The sequence below is a fragment of the Puma concolor genome, chromosome B3 (genome assembly GCF_028749965.1).
Source record: "Puma concolor isolate L17-30 chromosome B3, mPumCon1.1.hap2, whole genome shotgun sequence".
Classification (NCBI taxonomy): Eukaryota; Metazoa; Chordata; class Mammalia; order Carnivora; family Felidae; genus Puma; species Puma concolor.
Genome location: NC_141672.1, coordinates 109,743,270 through 109,761,418, shown reverse-complemented (window position 1 = coordinate 109,761,418; position 18,149 = coordinate 109,743,270). Strand labels below are relative to the sequence as shown.

The 18,149-nt window shown below is 39.7% G+C and overlaps 1 protein-coding gene across 6 annotated transcripts in view; it reads left to right on the top strand.

The window, feature by feature from the left end:
* Positions 1 to 9,974: 9,974 nt before the first annotated feature.
* DENND4A (DENN domain containing 4A) overlaps positions 9,975 to 18,149 on the top strand; it is a 133,931-nt gene continuing 125,756 nt past the window's right edge. For 4 of the 6 annotated variants that reach the window (XM_025919844.2, XM_086710979.1, XM_086710980.1 and 1 more), the window contains exon 1: positions 9,975 to 10,265. The gene's annotated coding sequence lies outside the window, so the exon portion shown is untranslated. The remainder of the gene's footprint in view (positions 10,266 to 18,149) is intronic. The other 2 variants (XM_086710982.1, XM_086710981.1) reach the window with 1 other exon arrangement.

Here is an 18,149-nt window from a genome sequence, read left to right as displayed (position 1 = left end):
ATTTAATTTCAAAATATGTTGAATATATAGAATAATGAAAAAAACCTGTGTCCATATAAATGTAATGAATGCCATACTTTTGCTGTATTTGTTTAGATGTTTCTTAAAAAAAAGCAATACAATGCTACAGTTGAGGCCCCAATTTCATCCCCTCTCCCACACTTCTTCTCTAGAGGTAGCTATTATCCTGAATATATCCTTGTATTTCAGAGATTTATCCATGTTGATAGAGGTTAGGAGATTTCACTAACTTTAATTATTGTATAGTGTTACACTGCATGGTTATAGACATTTAGTTTTTGTCCAGTCATCATTACTGCAAACAATACCCCAGTGAACATCCTCATAGCATCTCCTGGGGCATATGTGCAAAAGTTTCTCCAGGTGCAGGGCTTATCAAGCTTCTATGGCCAGTATGTGTATGGTGAGAAATAATTTTACATCCTATCCTGTACATACATATATGCATAGTATATCGTCACAGGTCGAGTTGCCTAGAAGTAGAAGGTCGGTGACAGAAATCTGTGTGCAGAACATTTATTGGGGGGTGTCCCAGGATCAGCACCTGTGGCAGAGTGAAGGAAGCAAGAATGTGCAGAGAACATTTTGGGCTTTAATGAAGTGGCAACAGCCTCGGCTGATCCCATGTGGGCTGCAGTGATGCTTCAGAATACTTTCGAACTGGGGCAAGGGAATTGGACCTTTATACAACTGCATTGACCAGTTACTGGATACCGCTGCACCCAGGAAGAGGGCGTGACCTTGGGCAAGGAGCTCTCTTCCTGGAAAGAGACCTGGAGAGGGACTCAGCTAAAGCTGTTGACTGCCAATCCTCCCAGTGGCTGCATGAACTAATGAACTAATGCTTCAGTCCAGAGAGGAAGAATCTAGGTGGCACACAAAAATTCACAAAACCATCCTTACCCTAATATTTTCTGGTCTATTTCTTTTGTAAAAAAGGTTTATTGTAACCCTTAAATTGATTTCACAATCCACTAATGGATCATAAATCACAGCTTGAAAACAACAACAACAAAAAACTGCTTTAGAGTATATATCCAGAAATGATATTGCTGGATTGTAGGGCATATGCATTTTCAATTTTACTAGATATTGCCAAACTACTTTCCAAAAAGGTTGAGCCATTTAAGTTCGCAGCAATACAGCACGAGAGTTCCAGTTTTCCTACAGCCTCAAGAGCCCTTGGTGTTGTCAGATTTTTAAATGTTTGCCCATCTGATAGACGTATTACTGGGATAATATAGTAGAGAATCTGAAACCCATCCTTTGATGAAAGGGAAAACATTCCCAATACTGTAGTACACCAAGACTTCCTGCTAGTTTATCAACCACAAAAAGGCACATGCGTTTGCCTGATAATTGGGTAACGTTCAATTTTTAGTCCTGCAAAATAGAAATCTAGTCTTGCAAAATCAATCTTTTAGTCTCATAATTTTTTTTCAATAGCACCTGGAAAAAAGCACAGCCTATAACTTCACAAAATAAAATACCTGTAGGTTGAAGGAGGAAATTCTATGCCATGGCACATGGCATAGAAGATTTCACTTTCAGGTCGCCTGGGTGGTTCAGTTGGTTAAGCAACTAACTGACTTTGGCTCAGGTCGTGATCTCACGGTTCTTAGTACAAGCCCTGCATCAGGCTCTCTGCTGTCAGTACAGAACCCGCTTCAAACCCTCTGTCTCTATGTCCCCCACCTCCCTGCTTGCTTGCTCTTTCTCTCTCTCAAAAATAAATAAACAGGGGCGCCTGGGTGGCTCAGTCGGTTGGGCGGCCGACTTCGGCTCAGGTCACAATCTCACGGTCCGTGAGTTCGAGCCCCACGTCGGGCTCTGGGCTGATGGCTCAGAGCCTGGAGCCTGCTTCCGATTCTGTGTCTCCCTCTCTCTCTCTCCCCTCCCCCGTTCATGCTCTGTCTCTCTCTGTCTCAAGAATAAATAAACGTTAAAAAAATTTAAAAATAAATAAATAAATAAATAAATAAATAAACATTAAAAAAAAAAAAGATTTCACTTTTTTTTGAATCTCCTAGGCAGTGTGGTTTGGTAGAAGTTTATTGGCTCAGGAATTGTGAGGCCTGGGCTCTGGTCCAGGCCAGCTATGTAATTTGGTAGGTTGACTCCACCTTCCTGATCGACAGTTTCTTCATCTCTAAAATAAGGATTTTCCTATGTATTCACCAGGATTTTGAAATACTGAGTTCTCATAACTGATTGATATTATGCAACAGAGAAATCTAAGAACTGGAGATCTGGATTGTATTCCTATCTCTCTTCCCACAACTGGATGTATATGACTTTAGACAAGTCACAACTTGGCAAACGGTCACTTTGGGGAAAATGAAACGGTTACTAGATGATCTCTAAGGTTCCTTCCTGCTCAAAGCTCCTATGTTCTGGGTCAGAGAAACATGAAGTCAATTTATGAAAGCTGACATCCTCATAAAGCCATCATGATGTGGGTCAGATGATACGTTTTAAATCCATTTCTAATTGCCTGTCCCACCCCAGTTGCACTATAACCCAATCCATTTAGCCCTACCCTTATCCAATTGCTCTAGTTACCTGAACTCCACCCTTGAGATTTTCCTTGGCAACCAACAACCCATTTTTATTACCTTTAGTATTTCAATTATTTCTTCTAACCTTGTGGCAAACAGAGCCTAATGGTGTGTGATCATTAGGAGAATATGAAACGGAAGAATATTTTTCTTGTCTCTTTATAACTCCATAATTCCCTATCCCCTTTTAGCATAGAGTTTGTTAAAAATGAGCTGTATCATCATATACTCTCTTCACCTGAATCAAGGATTCTATGGCTCTCCTTTCTTCACTGCGCCATCCACTGCCTTCCAGGCTGCACTGCACAGGCCAGAAAAGGTTTGTCAGCCCCGCCCTATTGTGCCATCTCTAAAAGCCTTTCTTCCATTTCAATTCCACTACATTCAAATAAAAGCTTCATGCCAACTTCTCTCAGTTCCCCTTTCAGTATAATTCAAAACTCTGTAAGTTACTGTTACAACACCTAAATTCTATTAAATCAATTAGGTGATGTTTATTATATTTAAAGTGCTATTAAAATAATTACAAGCAAATATGAACATGAAAACATGCAGAGTTATAAGCAGAGAATATAGAAGAAGGATATCCATTTCTAGGAGAGAGTAAAGTGATGCTGACTTTAGAGAGCCTAAAATAGCCTCAGGAGCAGTTTGGAGATCTTTTTTGTTTTTAATTTAAGTCTTTATTATTAAAAGCCTATTTTTTTCTCCAAACTCCAAGTAAGGTAATTGTTAGGGTTTTTCGCTTCTGGATTAACTTTGCCCTTCATATAAGTACTGTGGTTTGATATAACTAATCAACCCATCTCTCTTTCTGTGCACAGTTGTAGGGGAGCCCAATTCTTATGGACTGCAGAGGCCTAAATTCTCTCAATTAAGAACCACTTGTCCTGAATCTGAAAGTGTTCCCACTGAGACATTGTCTCCACCATACTGAAGAGAGGCACGGGAGAACAACGCATAGGCCCTAATGCCTTGTTCCTTTTAGATAACATCAAGATTGGACAGTGACGAGCTTTTCCACCAAGAATAGAAAGAAAGGGGAGGAGGAAGCTAGCAACTCAAACTGTGTCTGGAACTGACCATATTTCTTCTTTAGAAAGATTAGCCTGGCAACAAAGGGAAGGTAGTGTTGTAGAGGGAAAGACAGGAGATAGGGAATCCAATGAGTTGATACCCACAAAATTTCAGGTAAAACAGCAACAAACAAACACATAAACAACAACAACAACAACAAAACCAGAGATACAGTTTGAACTAGGTCAGTGAGAATGGAGGTTGAGAGGAGGAACGACAGAACAATACAATTAATGTTAAAAAAGGTGGTATCAGTTGGTTTTGATGATTAAATGTTAGAGAATGAGAGTGAGGAAGAGGAGTTGATTATTCACAGGCTTTGACTTTGGTGATTGGTGCATGGTGGGCACCATTCAAGAAATTAAAGAAGGTAGGAGAAACAGGTTTGGAGTAAAGATAATGAGTTTCCCTTCAAAAACATGGAGTTTCAGGTGTGCTTGGGACGGAGCTGTCTAGAGGCAACTGAATATACATTCCTGAAGCACAGAAGAGAGGATGGACGAAAGATGTGTCTGTCTCCTAGTCTGATGAATAACAGGGAAAAAACAGAAGTACTTTATGTTTAGGTGTATTTTTTTCAATTGCAGGGGTTTCCCCTCACTAATAAAAAGGGCATCCCTATTGTCTCCCCTTGCAGGATGCATGTCTGAGCCAATCAAGAAAAAGAAAAGACTTACACTGTCTGATTTGTTCAGCTTCGTGTTTCCCAAATATCCTAGCTGTGACAACAGGGCTGAGTCCGTGAGAAAAGCTGACTCATATTTCCTACAAGTTAGCACAGATATCCATCCTTCCAAATTATTTGAACCTTTGGCCACTCCCAAAGAGAGTCAAAGTGTTGGAACAATTTATGAGCATCCCTTTCATTTATTGAGAACAATTCTAGCACATCTGTTATTTTTTTCAGCATGGGGGGGGGGAAGCTTTTCCCCCATGCCCCAAACAGGGACACCCTTACCTTTCATAGAAAGTCTAGATTCTCTCAGGATTGGCTCAAATGTTATCTATTTGTCATTTTTCATTCCCACAATCAGAATGAATCATTCTACTCTCCCATTCTGCACAGCAATAATCCCACCATCTAGTGCAGGACTTCTCAGAATGTGATTTTTATTAAAGTGACATGCCTGGGAATATACCTTGGGCCTCAGAGGTACAAGGTGCTTATGTATCTTTCTTTGTTTTCCTTCTGTGCCCAGCATAGCATTCTGTATATAAAATCTGACTGATGTGATTTGTTAAAAGTTATAAAAATACTGCCTTACCATTTAAAGAAAGTTCAGGAGGCATAATTGGCTGTGGACATTGACAGGTAAAAAAAACACACTACATATGAATACCTTTCTTTTGCAGATTGTTTGAAAACTAAAAACTGAAATCAGAAGGACTTGTTGAAAGAGGTGAAAGCATTCACTTGATAAGGATGTTGAGAGGTGATAATTTTCAAATTTGAAAAAAGTGCTGAGTCAAAGATGTGACTCCTCAGTTGGCCACCAAGAGGCTAGAGACAGCAGTGGCCCAGCCTATTGCAGCCCTCCTGTCCCTGGACACTGCTCTCAAGTATCACGTTTAGAATTTGTCATTGACAGCATGACATTCCTCGCTATTCTTGTGAGTTGTTCAGATAATTTGTCGTTCAAAAGTATTTCATCAGATTTGTGTTTTTAAGACATTAAGATAATTTGACCACATTGCTAATAAATTTCAGTTGGTAGATTAAATACACTAGAATGTCATTCTAACACTGTTTCACAATGAATAGAATTTGGCAACATGTGTTCTGCTTTGGGAAACATCCAAAGAGTTTCTAAAGGACCATAAATCCCTGGTGGAAGGCTTTTGCACCCATAAGGAGGCCCTGTGGCATAGATATCAAGACCGCTTTATAGAAGGCTCCACGTTTTCATTTAAAGACGTGGGAAACTTCTGGTAGAATAATTAAAGGTGAATATGTTTAACAGGTGGAGAGGATTAGGCTGTTCAGCAGCTTGAGCTGCCAGGGCTTTCAACTGTTACTGTTTTCAAAGTTTTCCTTCATGCATCGTTCAAACCACAGTATTTATTTAAAAAGAACTTTAAGAAATAACCAGATACGGTTCCAGGTGTAAAAAAATGACATGATTTCAGAAAAGGCATGAGGCTCAAACGTCTAAGCCACATTTTTTTATGTGGCCCATGTCTGCATTGTTAGACTCCCTTGCCCAAATCACATTTAGGGTTTACGTTTGTTTAACTGTGACTATAGTGACATGCGTGGGATGTTGAGACAACTCAAGATACGACTGTTAAGGGCTCTGAAGTATTTAAAGGCACTTCCTGAGCATACAAATACTGCTTATTGGTTTTCTGCTTTTTAATATGTTCTTTCAGGAAGTGTGATTAAAAAAAACCCCACAACTTCAAACATTTTCAACTTTTGACACTTGTTAGAATCCCATTCTATAAAATGTGCTTGTATGTCCATAATATTTCAATTAGTAAATGTAGATAAAATATATATATGTATATACATATATATAGCCAATTAAGAGTGCTTCCTGTTGCTGCCCAAAGAGGAATTGATTAAATAGGTTTCACAACAATTAAAACTGATAAAAGGCTAAATCTGCATCCAACAGGGAAAGAATGGGAGGTTTGCAATTGGACTTCCTTTTTTTTTTTTTTTTTACAGTTTTATTGAAATATAATTGACATACAGGGGACTATACTTATTTATTTATTTACTTCTGAGAGAGAGTAACCACATGCAAGCATAGGGGAAGGGGCAGGAAAGGGAGAGAGAATCTTAAGCAGACTCCATTTTCAGCATGGAGCCTGACAGGGAGGGTTGGGTGGGCTCATCCCACAACCCTAGGATCATGACCTGAGCCGAAATCAAGAGTTGGACGCTTAACTGACTGAGCCACCCAGGCACCCCTATACATATTTAAAGTGTGCAACTTGGTAAGTATAACATAGGCATACTCCTGTGAAACCATCCTCATAGTGGACATAGATGGACATATCCATCATCCCCCAAAATTCCCTTTATACCATAAATGGTACTTTTATGGCCCATACCATATATGGCCCTTCATACCATAATCTCTCCTTTGCAATCACTGACTGGCCTATGTTGGGGATAAAAACACTGTGGGTACATGGGCAGCAGGAGGAAGGTTCCAGCCTGGAAAAGATATTTAGGTTTTGGTTTAATGGAGTTAAAATGCTGCATGTAGAATGTGCTTAAAAAATAAAGTTATTGGGGCGCCTGGGTGGCGCAGTCGGTTAAGCGTCCGACTTCACCCAGGTCACGATCTCGCGGTCCGTGAGTTCGAGCCCCGCGTCGGGCTCTGGGCTGATGGCTCGGAGCCTGGAGCCTGTTTCCGATTCTGTGTCTCCCTCTCTCTCTGCCCCTCCCCCGTTCATGCTCTGTCTCTCTCTGTCCCCAAAATAAATAAACGTTGGAAAATGTAGGTTTGATCTGGAATAGGGTCCAGAAATCTGCATTTCTCCTATTAAAAAAAAAAAAAAATAAAAAAAAAAAAATAAAGTTATTGACTTACAGTATTTTCAGGTCAAAAATAATCTTAATCTTTGGATCTTCATAACTTTATCAAATGTTTGATTATTTGAAATGTGGCAAAGACTTGCTTCCTTCTTTCTTGCCCTTTTCTAAACCATTCCTCACAGAAGAGTGATTTTTAAAATTAAATTTACCCAGAGCTGGAATCACTTCTATTTTAATGAAAATTAATGGCATCAATTAGACATGCATTTAGAGAAGTTGTACATAAAAGGAAGGGCACGTTGTCTGGGCCATTTTGGAGCGAACATTTACAAGGCCATAGAACATATTTTATGGTCAGAGAACACAACTTTTCAATGCTAAAAATTAATTAATCAGTACTTCTTATTATTATGTGTTAGCCATCTGAGCTAAAAACTTACACTAATCCTTATTTCTTGGGTGGCGGTTTCTAAATTTACATGGAATGGTCCATTGAACCCTTCCATGGGAACAAACCATCCTATTGATCACCAGGGCCATTTTCCATTTTGGGGGGAGAACTCACCAGATACCTTTAAAAAAACATACATATTTTAAAAGGTAGAATAGGAATTATTGTTTACTGGGTAGAGTTTCAGTTGGGGATGATGAAAAAGTTCTGGAGACGGATGGTGGTCACGGGTGCACAGCAGTGTGAATGTACTTCATGCCAATGAACTGTACACTTAGAAATAGTTAAAATAGTTAATTTTATGTTATGTATAGTTTGCCCAAATAAAAAGACAATAATTCATGTCTTGATAGCAAATTTCATTAGAAAGTGCACAGCTAAGTACTTAAAAATACATTTGGAACTACAATATCAAGAAACCACACACTTATGGGGTATCTGGCTGGCTCGGTCAGTGGAGCATGAGACTTCTGATCTCAAGGTTGTAAGTTTGAGCCCCATCTTGGGGGTAGGGATTATTTACAAATAAAATGTTAAGAAAAAAAGGAACTACACACTTATAACAGTACATATTCTTTTCCTTAGTAGCACATGGTACAAAAACAGTTAAGAATGACTGCTATGGATTATTACTTGCAATAAAAACAAACACCACTAAACGCACTTCTCAAATAGCACTGATTAGGCAACTTTAAGTGACATTAATGTGACATACAAAACACTTAGAAACAACTTACGTTATTTAACAATTTTCAGTGAAAGTAGTATTTTTCTGTATAGAGGCTTATGTGATGCTCACACATTTTTAATAAGGAAACTGAAGATCAGAACATATAATTTGTCCAACTTAGTGTTGAACAGGTTCAACCTCAGGTTCTTTTTGTTTTGTTTTACTTGAAACCCAGTTCTTTGACATATGTCACCTGAAATATAGACATGCCTAAAATATAGACATGGATGTCATACCATAAACATCACTGTTTCTGATTTCCTTGCTCTAAGGGTTTTCAGTTGCAATTACAATAAAATCTGATATCATTTCTGTATTTTCCTAGGAACTGGGGGAATGGGCCGTCAATCACCTCTCCAGGCTCATTCCAGGCTCCTCTCTATATTTTGGATTCCCCAGCACCAAAGACACCACTCATTTCTAATACCTTATTACCAAAGATCCTTTGTACATCCATTCCCTCTGTCTCAAACAGTTTTCCAGGACATTTCTCACATTACTGACTCCTCATCCCTCAGGTGAGCCTTTCCTGACCACTCTGTTGATGTTGTTTTTTTAATCTATCCTACTATTTGCTCTCCCAGATTTCTGTTCATAACCTTTATACATGTTTTCCCCCAAAATGTGTGAATTATTTATTGTCCCTCCTTTCCCCACTAGTCTGTCAGTTCCATGAAAGCGGGCCTTTTTCTGTTTCCCTTTAAGCTTTGTCGCTCAGCATTTGTTTGCATTTCAATGAATGTTTTTTGACTGAATGAATGACAACAATGGAAGAAATGGAGATAGGAAATACAGCGGTAAACTTGGTTAGTAAAAGGAATTAATGCCTAATCTGCACAATTTAGAAAGTTGATTTGAAACCAAAGGGATTTTTAGGGTCCTACTTCTGCCTTCATTTGACCATGGAATACTCATTGAGTACTTACTTTCAGGCACTACGCTAGGCCTGACATGTATTATACCATTTAACCCTCAGAGCAACCCTGTAGCGGTAATCAAACTTCATTACTCTCATTTCTTAGAGGCAATTTGCCAACACCCACTAATGGTGGAGCCATAGCCAGGTTTAAGTAGGCCATATCCCATTAATCCAATGTAATCGACACCCCTTCAGTCAACAATAGATGTTTTATCAACGTACTTTTCAGAGAACCCCCTAGAATTCCCCATTTTACCTGACCTTCAGTATCTTGGGACCGAAACCTACTAGGTGGTTGCTAAACCCTCGGGGGTTTTCCTGGGGGAATCTGAGAGCCCTTGTTGTAGGGGCAGCCGCTCAGACAATCGTGCCTAGCTCTGGCTAGGCAATGTCAGGACTCCAGGGGCCGCTGGGGAGGAAGGAGGAAACAGGTCGGTTAGCCCAAGACAGATCCCCGACGCTCCGGGTGGTGAAAGGGGAAGGGAAGGTGTGTCTCACCCACGCCCGCCTCGGGCTCGGGATCTCCCGACCGCAGGGGGAACTAGCGCGCATTTCCCCAACTACTGCTTGCGTCACGGGTGAGCGCGGCTCAGCCCCGCCCACCTTCTCCGCCCATTGAGGAGCAGGCGCTAGGACCCCACGACCATCAAGCCGGCGCTGCTCCGCCCCCTCGGGCTGGGCCTGGCTCCCGATTGGCCCTTGTGGTCCGCGATCCCCGCCCCTGCCCCTCCGTCACTGCCAAGATGGCACCGGTCGCAGCGGCGGCGGCCGCGGCGGCTGGAGCCAGAGAAGGAGGCGGAGGCAGCAGCGGCTGCGAGGGGAGGGGGAGTCCCGTCTGACTGAGACGGCAGGCCTGGGCGGGCGGGGGTGCCGCGCAGGGCGGAGCGCCGGGCTGGGGATGAGCTAAGCGGGTTCAGAGCGCCGCGGCATCCAGCCCCTCGTGTCCCGCCGCCGTCGGGAGGGGACAGTGCACCACTCTCCAAGCTCGACCCGTTGCTCGCGCTGGAGCCAGCGGTGAGGTGAGTGCGGGGGTAGCGGCGCGGACAGCAGCTGCATGTGGAGCTGTCACGGCCCGGAGCGTTGACAGCGGTGGTCTCGAGAGCGGGGTTGCCCGGGCTCGGAGAGGTGGCACGGATGGCCGCGACCTCCGCCCGGGGGCGTTTCAGAGCCGGGCCGTCCTCCGCGGGCTAGGTCCGCTCTGGGATGGCACGGCGGTGCTGAGAGTAGCGCCCGCACCTCTGTGTCGGACGCATGGGGGGCTCTGGTGTTTTCATTCCAGATTTTCTATTCCGGGCTGGCTTGGGGCTCCGGTTGTTGGGAGGTGGGGGTGGGGTGGGGGCGGGGGCGTTGAGAGGGGAGGTCCTGGAGCTCGGATTTTTGACAAGCCCGTTACGTAAGACGGAGGTGGCCTTCCGGAATCCCACCTGCTCGATATTTTAAACGGGCAGCAGCGGGAGCCTGGCGGGCCCCCAGAGGCCCGATTTTCTCCTAGGGGTCTGCTTAGGTAACCCCGGCCAGCGTGGGCCGGGCTAGCGTTCAAGTTAGTCACTTGCTTTTTTTTTTTTTTTTTCGTCTTTTTTTTGGGGGGGGGGGAGGGGGTAAGCGTTCCTGGTCGCCACCATTCCCTTTGAAGTTTATCGCTTTCGGGGGGGGGGGGGGAGCTTGTGACCTAAAACTGGGTCGCAGCGACAGCTTTTCATTATCGTGCTTTTAAATGACAGATGTGCTGGAAGATTTTTGTTATTGTTCCAGAGTGCTTTTAATTCAAACGTATGGTTACGCCTGGAGCCTTAGAGAAGGGTTTTTGTCTTACAGGACAGTTATTTGTTGTTTGCAACAGCAGGACAGGCATCAGTCAACAGGCATGTATTTATTTGAGGAGAAAACGCGTGTCAGCCAGCTAGAGACTCGTGAGGACAGAAATTGTTTGCTCCCTGAATATGTTATTCCTTAAAATGCATTATACGTTAATGAAAATAATAGCCCAAGTGTAAAAGAAACAATTTTACAAGATGTAAGCTGTTGTTTGTTGTATATAGTCACTATTTTCTGCTTGCTCTAGTCTACCTCTTCTCGTCTTGGGGGAAGGAGGCAGAGACACCTGTAAACAGCGTAGCCCAGGTTACACTAATCTATTGTAGTACACTTGAAATTATTGTAAAAAGTAGTCTCTGGGGGACCCAAGGTTAGGTAATAAGTGAGGACTCTTGGGCAAGTTATTCAGTTTATGTTTAAAGCAGATAGTTCTGGGATTCAGCTTTTGAAAACTTAAGTATACAGAATTTCTAAGCTATTTGAACCCTGGTTGAACTTATAATGAAACAAAAGATTGTATGTGGCTTCTTTTATGGGAACTTTGTTTTGTTTTGGCCAGAATTAGACATTTTGGGCAACGGTTACTTCATTTTCACAATTTCCCTTTGAATTGCACCGCTTAATAGGAGTCCACAATAGCATATATCCTCCTCCTCATCATCATTATATATACTATATGTTACATAATTTTCTTTTTCTGAATGAATAAACATAGACTTACTTCATTGTGGAATTTTTAAAGAATGTACTTTTTAGGAAAATTAATTGATCTTGACACCAGCCCAATTGAACTAAATATGAGTAAATTTTGGCCTGAGTTTTAAATCTATGTACACAAATTTGCACTTTTGAAAATTGGTGAAGCGATATAAATTTTTTGTTTGTGCAAGAGAGCCAGGAAGCTGATGCTGATTTGTTCTGAACTTTTCCACATGAATTACCACTGGCTTAAATAGTTATTGATTCTTAAGCTCCTGGAACTGTTGGCCTATTTATGGTAACTTGAATAATATTTGGAATAATTGGGAAGCTATAAGAGGGAAGAGAGTATATGACATTTATTAACTTGTTCAAAAATAATAAAAATCATGGCAGAATTGTAAAAGAAAACTTTTCTTTGTCGTTGAGTGATATTATTTACACTATCTTTTTGTTTGCAGATTTTCTCTAAGCCATCCACTTACTATGGAAACCTGGATTTCAGAACCGATACAGATAGAGATGTATATTACAAATCTTATATTATTCCTATTTAAGTTGATGGCTCATTATTCCAAGTGGAAAACAACAGGGGCTGTAGCAAGAAAATTGACTTGTTATTTTCATCCTCTCTGATGTCAGAGACTTACCTTGGGACTTTCCTCTTGCTTACTAGATGTGAAAGATGAAATGACTTAAGAAAAGTTGATAAAAACTTCTTACTTGTTTAATACCCTAGATTATTGATCATTGCTCAGTAGAACTTGTGACTTGGGGGAAGTGAAGCACTCCACATTTTATTACCGTACATCATAGTTATCACTTTGAATTCTAAAACAGTGGTGTAGAACTTTACACTAAACAGGATTAATTTACATAGTTTATTACTATAATGGTGAAAAATTTACAGTAGTCAAAATACCATATAATAGAGGAATAGTGAAACTAACGATAATCCATGCAGTTATTAAAAGTCACATTTTTGGAAATATTTACTGGCATGAGAAAGTACAATATAATGTTGAGAAAAAAATCAGAACATAAAGAATATGCTTTGTTATTATTTATAACATATCACATACAAATGGCAAAATCATTGGCAGGAAATAAATATTTTAATAAAATATTAAAAGATATCTGGATGATGGGATTGTAGGTGATTTTTATTTTAGTGTTTATACTTTTTTCTGTCTTCTGAATAGTATTACTCTGATAATCACAAAAGTGACATTAAAATATTTTCAAGGGTCATAGGAGAAAATCCTAAAAATCCCACAAAGCCACTGCTCCAATAGACTATCTTATGATTCATTATTAGAAAGATAACTCAAAACATGGTGCTTACGCAGTACACAGTAATGGAAGGAGCTAATCATTTAGGTGAAGGCACATGGTTACCAGCACCAACTTGGTAGTGGTTTTACAGATGTAGATGCTTATATTAATGCACACTGTTACTGTCCAGCCTCTTTTCTGTGTGGATCTTACACCCAAACTACTTTATATTGACAGTGCCACCTATTGATGGACTGCTTGACTCCATGTTTCCTCTGTACCTCATCAGTCAGTAGGCAGCGGGTTTTGAATGTTTATGAGGTGCCAGGTATTTTGCTAGTCACTGAGGATACACAGGTGAATGAAGCATGATTTCTGTCCTCAAACTCTGGTTGAGAACCCCTTCTTTTCTTCTTGGGCCGCCAGTGCATACTGTGTACTCTGCTTTCCCAGTATCTTTTTCCTGGTGGTCATACCCTCTTTTAACTTTCTTTATGGGAAAATATATTTTGAGTTCCAAACAACCAATTTAGGAATACATTTTTGGAGCATTATTTGATTGTGTGCTGGGGAATTTTACATTCAGAAGGGCCACATGTATGTTCATCTGTGGCTATTACTGTTAATTTTAAAGTGTATGACAATTTCTCAGTACCTCCTTGCTTCCTTCTTTTAAAAAGCATAAACAAGTAAAGGCCAACAGAGAGAAGAGACAAACTATCAAGGGAAAAGGTGGGGGCCAGGGGGTGGCGCCTGGGTGGCTCAGTCAGTTAAGCGGCCAACTTCAGATCAGGTCATGATCTCACAGTTTGTGGGTTCAAGCCCTGCATCGGGCTCTGTGCTGACGGCTCAGAGCCTGGAGCCTGCTTCAGATTCTGTGTCTTCCTCTCTCTGTGTCCCTCCCCTGCTCATGCTCTATCTCTCTCAAAAAAATAAAATAAACATAAAAAAAATAAAAAAGGTGGAGAGATATCAGGGGAGTTTTCCTACTGGTGTTATACTTTATTTTCACTGAGAATAGTCAGTCGTCAAAATGTATGGTAAGATATACTGTTTCTGGTATGCTTTTAGTATCTCTTTGGATCCTTATAAAAATGGATTTTCTATATACATACATACATTAACTCACAGTTTAGCTGTTTTCCTTTCCAAATAAAAGCTGAAATAGGGAGATTGGAAATTTCTTAAATTTCTTTTTATTTTTCCTGTAATATTTTGTAGATGAGACATCATTATTTTTGAAAAGCTTTAAAAATGTAGAAAATTACCCAAAAGAGTGGTAAGCACACATATACTCACCATAAAAAGTGCTAACATTTTTTCATTTTTGCTTCAGATATATAGACGTAGGTATAGACCTATATATGTATGTGTATATTTAAGTTTATATATATATGAGTATAAATATATATACATATATATACTCATGTATATGAGTATATACACATAAATATATATAGAAGTATATATAGAAGTATATTTAATTATATATACATAAATATATATATAAGTGTATGTATTTGTGTGTGTGTGTGTGTGTATGTATATATATATATTTAAGTTTATTTATTTTGAGAGAGAGAGATTGAGAATGTGAGTAAGCAGGGGAGGGGCAGAAAGGGAGAGAGAGAATCCCAAGCAGGAGCCTCACTAACAGTGCGGAGCCCAACTTGGGGCTCAAACTCATGAACCATGAGATCATGATCTGAACTGAAATCAGGAGTTGGACACTTAACCCACTGAGCCAACCAGGCGCCCCCAGATATAATTTTAATATAAAAGATTTATGTATATCACAGTTATCACACTGAATACTAACAGAGCAGGTAGAACTTTATACTGTACTCGAACACTGCTGATCAAGTTAAAGTCCTTTTGTTCTCCCCAGTTTCATCCTTCCTGCCTCTCTCTTCATAATCCCTCCCAGAGGCAATTGTTATAATAAATTTGATGTGTATCCTTCCATTTTACCTTTTCATAAACTCCATATGTGAACAGTACCTGGCATTGTTTTCAGTGCTTTTGAAGAGCTGTGGGCATTGGAGCCATACTCCCTTGATTTAAATCTTGACTGCTATTTAATAGTTTTGTGACCTTAGGCAAATTTTAAAATCTTTGCATGCCTCCAATGTCCTCATCTATCAAATAGGGATAATGGATCTACCTATCTCACAAGGTTGTTTTAGAAAGCAAGTGAGTCTGTTTATATAAGGCGCTTAAAACTGTGCCTGGCGCTTATTATTATTTTTTTTAATGTAACTTAAGCAGCTGTTAATGTGATTTTATTGTGGTATACATATTTTGAAACTTGCTTTTTTAATTTTTACCCCCCTCCCCCATCCTTGTCAGCCCTCTAGGTCTAGCTCACTTATGTTGACTGGTATAGTGTTCCGTTAAATAAATATACTGCAATTTATCATTTGCTAAATCTAATTTAATATTTAGATTGTTTTTTATTTTTTATGTATTATAACAGTGCCTCATGAACATCCTTCTATCTTCTGAAGCACATACCAGTTTCTCCACCTCATATACCTAATTGTCAAATTGCTGGGTCTTAGGATAGAAGCCTCTTTCCCTGTATAGGATATTTATGGGATATTGACGAATAATTTCTGTTCCTTCATATCCTTACCAACATTTAATGTTGTCAAACTTTTGATTTTTTCCCATCTAATTCATGTGAAATCGCATTTCATTTTCTGTTTTTATTTTCTTTCATCTTTCTTATGCATGAGCATTTTTAGTTACCTCTTAAGTGATTGGCCTATACCTGTCCTTTACACATTTTCTATTGGGTTGTATTTTTTTCCTTTTTTTTAATGATTTGTAGGAGGTTTTTTGTTTTTTTTTTTTTTAATATATTTAAGATAATTACAAATGTTAGTGAAGTTTGTTTGTTGGTAAAGTTTGTTTTTATTTGTTTTTTGAAGTTTCTAGATTTTTTTGAACAGTGACAATTAAGGACCCAGGTTTTTGTAAATTTTATACTGTAGTATATTATTAGTGAATTTTCCAATGTATTTTCTTACAGTATGTAGCTACATTTTTCTCCTTCTGAAAGTATGGGAAATGTTTCAGTAATGTACTGTGAATATATTTTGCCTAAAACTATTTAAACTTTTAGGACCTCAAAAACCAGGTGGAATCTTTACTAATATTAGTATGACAATTTTTCTTTAATCCAAAATATGAGTCCTGCTTAGAGGAGAGTTTTCTGCTCCTAAAGTGCATACCAACTAAAAATGTACACAAATTAAATGACTGTAGTTACATGTCCAATATTAGAAACTATTCATCAATATTGAGATTGTTTTGCACAGTATTAACTTTATTTCTCTTGCTGTCCAACCTACTATACATGACTTACAGGACTAAAATCAGTCTGGTTAAGAGAATAGCTTCCCTATTATTACTGTTATTTTAAATAAACTTAATTTTAGAGTAGTTTTATATTTACAGAAAAGTTTCAGGGAGTTACCATGTACCCTGCACCCAGTTTCCCCTGTTGTTAATATCTGACATTTCTGTGTTACGTTTGTTACAGCCAAGCAAACAACATTGGGACATTACTATTAACTGAAGTCCATATGTTACTCCAATTCATTAGTTTTTACCTAATGTCTTTTCTGGGTTCCAGAATACCACAGTACAGGGGCGCCTGGGTGGCGCAGTCGGTTAAGCGTCCGACTTCAGCCAGGTCACGATCTCGCGGTCCGTGAGTTCGAGCCCCGCGTCAGGCTCTGGGCTGATGGCTCAGAGCCTGGAGCCTGTTTCCGATTCTGTGTCTCCCTCTCTCTCTGCCCCTCCCCCGTTCATGCTCTGTCTCTCTCTGTCCCAAAAATAAATAAACGTTGAAAAAAAAAAAAATTTAAAAAAAAAAAAAAACAGAATACCACAGTACATTTATTTGTTCCATTTCCTTTGGCTCCTGTGGGCTGTAACAGCTTCTCAAATTTTCCATGTTTTTGATGACCTTGACAGGTTTGAGGAGTTTGGGTCAGATATTTTGTAGAGAGTACCCCAGTTTGGGTTTGTCTGATATTTTTCTCAGTGTTAGCCTGAGGTATAGGTTTGGGGGAGGATGACCACAGAGGTAAAAATGCCATCCTAATTATATCATCTGAAGGGTACATACTATCACTATGACTTAGCAGTGTTATTTTAATTTTTTTATTTTTAAAAAATGTTTATTTATTTTGAGATACAGAACGTGCTCACACGAGTTGGGGGGAGGGTGCAGAGAGAGAGAGAGAATCCCAAGTAGGCTCCGCTTGATGCCAGGACTCATTCTCACAACCTAGAGGTCAGGACCTAAGCCTGTATCAGGAGTCTTGGATGCTCAACCGCCCGAGCCACCCTGGTGCCCCTGCGCTGATATTTTTAGCCTCAATTACCTGGTTGAGGCAGTGTTGCCAAGTGTCTCTACTGTAAACTTTTCCCATACTCTACTTTTTGGAAACGAGTCATTTGTGGAAACCATACTCAGTGTGTGGAGAATTGAGTTCCAACTCCTTGAAGGGGAAATATCTGCAAAATTATTTGGAATTCTTTGTAAGGGAGGTTTTTCTCTTTTCCCCCATTATTTTTTATTCAATCCATATGTAGTGCTGGATATTCATTTTATAACTTTGGGTTATGATCCTCTACCATTTTATGTTATTGCTTAAGTTGTTCTGCCTCTTTCAGGTTAGTTCCTGTGACCAGTAAGACATATTGGTCGTCGTCGTCGTCTTCTTCTTCTTCTTCTTCTTCTTCTTCTTCTTCTTCTTCTTCTTCTTCTTCTTCTTAGCACTTCTTTACTTTCTGGCACTAGAAATAATATGCCCCAAACTCATCTTGTGTATTCCCTGCCTCAGTCCCCCAGTCAACTATTTCTCCAAGGATCCCTGGTTACTTCTATTAGAGAATGATGTTAGAAACCAAGATCTGGTTTCTGGGTGTGCTCATTGTTGCAGGGATATCATCGCTTTTAGGCTTTCTCAGTGCACAGACCTAGGAAGTATATGTATGCATATTAATGCACATATATAAACATACAACTCTTTTTTTTTTTTTTTAATCTATCTGAAGCTAAACATGAGTTTATACTGTTACCTTTGACTCTACTTCAG